Source organism: Oncorhynchus masou, chromosome 20, assembly GCF_036934945.1.
Source record: "Oncorhynchus masou masou isolate Uvic2021 chromosome 20, UVic_Omas_1.1, whole genome shotgun sequence".
In the NCBI taxonomy this organism is placed as follows: domain Eukaryota; kingdom Metazoa; phylum Chordata; class Actinopteri; order Salmoniformes; family Salmonidae; genus Oncorhynchus; species Oncorhynchus masou.
The window spans coordinates 20078322-20083647 of NC_088231.1; the positions used below are offsets into that span (position 1 = coordinate 20078322).

The window sequence follows — 5326 nt, forward strand, 5'->3', positions numbered from 1 at the left end:
AGTCTGTGGTTGATTCAGCTCTGCTGCTGTTCAGTGTGGGCTGGAGGCTGGAGGCTGGAGGCGTAGGAGGCCTGCAGAAAACCACAACTGTTTCCACTGACTTTATGACCTGTTTGATCTTAGCAAGTGATTAGATGAGACAGTGCATCAATACCATTCAATGTCCCCAGTAGAAGTACTATTAAAGGGTATGTCCCCAGTAGAAGTACTATTAAAGGGAATGTATGAAGGGTAACCAGGCAACCAGATAGCAACTTAAACACGTTGTCTTGAGTTCGACATCTTCCAGCACCAATCGCCACCTATTCTGTATGTGGTCTGAACAGACATGGGTTCAAATACTATTTGAAATCAAATAAAATTTGAAATCATTTCATATCATTGGTGCATGATTGAGCATGCCTGGCTAAACAGACCAATAGAACGGTCTCAAATCGCAACCATCTGGCACTCCAGGCAGGCCAGAGCAAACGCTCAAGGTATTTGAAAGATTTCAAATAGTATCTGAACCCAGGTGTGGTGTGAGCTTCCTACACGAGTGACGAAACGAGCATCGAGAGGTTCAACAAAGGTGTTAAATGATGACGGCCTCCTACACATAGAGATGGGTAGAGGGCGCTTGTTGAGACACAAAGCATGTTGTGGCATGGGCAGTATCATTGAAGAAGTCCACGGAAGCCTTGATGGCAGAAGCTAGGGGAGGGCCCTCTTTCGAACTCTATGCTCCTACGCTGGAGTGGAAATACCCCTCTGCTGTGCTGCTCTCAGACAGTCTCCACCAGACCCCAGGATGAGAAGGCTGTTTATCGCCCTGATCACACTGTTAAGTGAGTAAACTTTTACATTATTGGCGTATATTGATACATTTGAGATGAAAACATATGGTTCTCCATTCTTTCAAGGTAAAAATTAGATTTATTTTATTTACATTTACATTTACATTTAAGTCATTTAGCAGACGCTCTTATCCAGAGCGACTTACAAATTGGTGAATTCACCTTCTGACATCCAGTGGAACAGCCACTTTACAATAGTGCATCTAAATCATTAAGGGGGGTGGTGAGAAGGATTACTTATCTTATCCTAGGTATTCCTTGAAGAGGTGGGGTTTCAGGTGTCTCCGGAAGGTGGTGATTGACTCCGCTGTCCTGGCGTCGTGAGGGAGTTTGTTCCACCATTGGGGGCCAGAGCAGCGAACAGTTTTGACTGGGCTGAGCGGGAACTGTACTTCCTCAATGGTAGGGAGGCGAGCAGGCCAGAGGTGGATGAACGCAGTGCCCTTGCTTGGGTGTAGGGCCTGATCAGAGCCTGGAGGTACTGCGGTGCCGTTCCCCTCACAGCTCCGTAGGCAAGCACCATGGTCTTGTAGCGGATGCGAGCTTCAACTGGAAGCCAGTGGAGAGAGCGGAGGAGCGGGGTGACGTGAGAGAACTTGGGAAGGTTGAACACCAGACGGGCTGCGGCGTTCTGGATGAGTTGTAGGGGGTTTAATGGCACAGGCAGGGAGCCCAGCCAACAGCGAGTTGCAGTAATCCAGACGGGAGATGACAAGTGCCTGGATTAGGACCTGCGCCGCTTCCTGTGTGAGGCAGGGTCGTACTCTGCGGATGTTGTAGAGCATGAACCTACAGGAACGGGCCACCGCCATGATGTTGGTTGAGAACGACAGGGTGTTGTCCAGGATCACGCCAAGGTTCTTAGCGCTCTGGGAGGAGGACACAATGGAGTTGTCAACCGTGATGGCGAGATCATGGAACGGGCAGTCCTTCCCCGGGAGGAAGAGCAGCTCCGTCTTGCCGAGGTTCAGCTTGAGGTGGTGATCCGTCATCCACACTGATATGTCTGCCAGACATGCAGAGATGCGATTCGCCACCTGGTCATCAGAAGGGGGAAAGGAGAAGATTAATTGTGTGTCGTCTGCATAGCAATGATAGGAGAGACCATGTGAGGTTATGACAGAGCCAAGTGACTTGGTGTATAGCGAGAATAGGAGAGGGCCTAGAACAGAGCCCTGGGGGACACCAGTGGTGAGAGCGCGTGGCGAGGAGACAGATTCTCGCCACGCCACCTGGTAGGAGCGAACTGTCAGGTAGGACGCAATCAAAGCGTGGGCCGCGCCGGAGATGCCCAACTCGGAGAGGGTGGAGAGGAGGATCTGATGGTTCACAGTATCGAAGGCAGCCGATAGGTCTAGAAGGATGAGAGCAGAGGAGAGAGAGTTAGCTTTAGCAGTGCGGAGCGCCTCCGTGATACAGAGAAGAGCAGTCTCAGTTGAATGACTAGTCTTGAAACCTGACTGATTTGGATCAAGAAGGTCATTCTGAGAGAGATAGCGGGAGAGCTGGCCAAGGACGGCACGTTCAAGAGTTTTGGAGAGAAAAGAAAGAAGGGATACTGGTCTGTAGTTGTTGACATCGGAGGGATCGAGTGTAGGTTTTTTCAGAAGGGGTGCAACTCTCGCTCTCTTGAAGACGGATGGGACGTAGCCAGCGGTCAGGGATGAGTTGATGAGCGAGGTGAGGTAAGGGAGAAGGTCCCCGGAAATGGTCTGGAGAAGAGAGGAGGGGATAGGGTCAAGCGGGCAGGTTGTTGGGCGGCCGGCCGTCACAAGAAGCGAGATTTCATCTGGAGAGAGAGGGGAGAAAGAGGTCAGAGCACAGGGTAGGGCAGTGTGAGCAGAACCAGCGGTGTCGTTTGACTTAGCAAACGAGGATCGGATGTCGTCGACCTTCTTTTCAAAATGGTTGACGAAGTCATCTGCAGAGAGGGAGGAGGGGGGGAGGGGGAGGAGGATTCAGGAGGGAGGAGAAGGTGGCAAAGAGCTTCCTAGGGTTAGAGGCAGATGCTTGGAATTTAGAGTGGTAGAAAGTGGCTTTAGCAGCAGAGACAGAGGAGGAAAATGTAGAGAGGAGGGAGTGAAAGGATGCCAGGTCCGCAGGGAGGCGAGTTTTCCTCCATTTCCGCTCGGCTGCCCGGAGCTCTGTTCTGTGAGCTCGCAATGAGTCATCAAGCCACGGAGCGGGAGGGGAGGACCGAGCCGGCCTGGAGGATAGGGGACATAGAGAGTCAAAGGATGCAGAAAGGGAAGAGAGGAGGGTTGAGGAGGCAGACTCAGGAGAAAGGTTGGAGAAGGTATGAGCAGAGGGAAGAGATGATAGGATGGAAGAGGAGAGAGTAGCGGGGGAGAGAGAGCGAAGGTTGGGACGGCGCGATACCATCCGAGTAGGGGCAGTGTGGGAAGTGTTGGATGAGAGCGAGAGGGAAAAGGATACAAGGTAGTGGTCGGAGACTTGGAGGGGAGTTGCAATGAGGTTAGTGGAAGAACAGCATCTAGTAAAGATGAGGTCGAGCGTATTGCCTGCCTTGTGAGTAGGGGGGAAGGTGAGAGGGTGAGGTCAAAAGAGGAGAGGAGTGGAAAGAAGGAGGCAGAGAGGAATGAGTCAAAGGTAGACGTGGGGAGGTTAAAGTCGCCCAGGACTGTGAGAGGTGAGCCGTCCTCACGAAAGGAGCTTATCAAGGCATCAAGCTCATTGATGAACTCTCCGAGGGAACCTGGAGGGCGATAAATGATAAGGATGTTAAGCTTGAAAGGGCTGGTAACTGTGACAGCATGGAATTCAAAGGAGGCGATAGACAGATGGGTAAGGGGAGAGAGAGAGAATGACCACTTGGGAGAGATGAGGATCCCGGTGCCACCACCCCGCTGACCAGAAGCTCTCGGGTGTGCGAGAACACGTGGGCGGACGAAGAGAGAGCAGTAGGAGTAGCAGTGTTATCTGTGGTGATCCATGTTTCCGTCAGTGCCAGGAAGTCGAGGGACTGGAGGGAGGCATAGGCTGAGATGAACTCTGCCTTGTTGGCCGCAGATCGGCAGTTCCAGAGGCTACCGGAGACCAGGAACTCCACGTGGGTCGTGCGCGCTGGGACCACCAGATTAGGTGGCCGCGGCCACGCGGTGTGGAGCGTTTGTATGGTCTGTGCAGAGAGAGAGAGAACAGGGATAGATAGACACATAGTTGACAGGGTACAGAAGAGGCTACGCTAATGCAAAGGAGATTGGAATGACAAGTGGACTACACGTCTCGAATGTTCAGAAAGTTAAGCTTACGTAGCAAGAATCTTATAGACTAAAATGATTGAAATGATACAGTACTGCTGGAGTAGGCTAGCTGGTAGTGGCTGCGATGTAGCTAACCTAGAAAATCGCTCTAGGCTAAACAATTGACTTAGATACAAAGACGGCTATGTAGCTAGCTAGCTACGATCAAACAAAACAAACCGTTGTACTGTAATAGTTACTACAGTGCTGCTTATTCGGGGCTAGCTGGCTAGCTACGTTAAGAGAACGACAATAGCTGGCCAGCTAACCTAGAAAATCGCTCTAGGCTACACAATTGTCTTAGATACAAAGACGGCTATGTAGCTAGCTAGCTACGATCAAACAAAACAAACCGTTGTACTGTAATAGTTACTACAGTGCTGCTATTCGGGGCTAGCTGGCTAGCTACGTTGAAAGACCGACAATAGCTGGCCAGCTAACCTAGAAAATCGCTCTAGACTACACAATTGTCTTAGATACAAAGACGGCTATGTAGCTGGCTAGCTACGATCAAACAAATCAAACCGTTGTACTGTAATGAAGTGAAATGAAAAATGTGATACTACCTGTGGAGCGACGCGGAATGTTGACCGGGTAGTTGGAGTTCAATTCGGTAGAGGTTGGCTAGCTGTTGGCTAGCTAGCTAGCAGCATTTCCTACGTTAAGGATGACAAATAGCTGGCTAGCTAACCTCGGTAAATTAAGATAATCACTCTAAGTCTACACACTCTAAACTGCACAATTATCTTGGATACGAAGACAGCGAAGACAACTATGTAGCTAGCTGACACTACGCTAATCGAGTCGTTCAGTTGAGTGTAATAGTTTCTACAGTGCTAGTGGACAGTGGATGTTAGCTAGCTGCTTAGCTAGCTGCTGGGCAGATACGTTAGGACGACGAAATACGATAATATGCAATTGTCGTTGATACAAAGACGGCTATGTAGCTAGCTAAGAAGAAATTGCTAAGATAAGACAAATCAAACCGTTGTACTATAACGAAATGTAATGAAATGTAATGAAAAGTTATACTACCTGCGGACCGAAGTGTAGATGCGACCGCTCGCTCCAACCGGACCACTACTACACTATTTAAAGTTATTTTTGACAGAGTCCAATCCGTGGTCTATTCTGTGTATTGTAGGCCAGTGCGTAGCAGAGCATGTGTATTGTAAAGGGGCTTTTTTTAGTCTTTAACATTGATGTGGTTTCATAGTGTTCATCCTA

General features: G+C 49.7%; 1 long non-coding RNA gene across 1 annotated transcript in view; it reads left to right on the forward strand.

The window, feature by feature from the left end:
* Window positions 1-788: 788 nt before the first annotated feature.
* LOC135506548 (uncharacterized) overlaps window positions 789-5326 on the forward strand; it is a 10823-nt gene continuing 6285 nt past the window's right edge. The window contains exon 1 of the long non-coding RNA XR_010450542.1: window positions 789-827. This is a non-coding gene — a long non-coding RNA (uncharacterized LOC135506548). The remainder of the gene's footprint in view (window positions 828-5326) is intronic.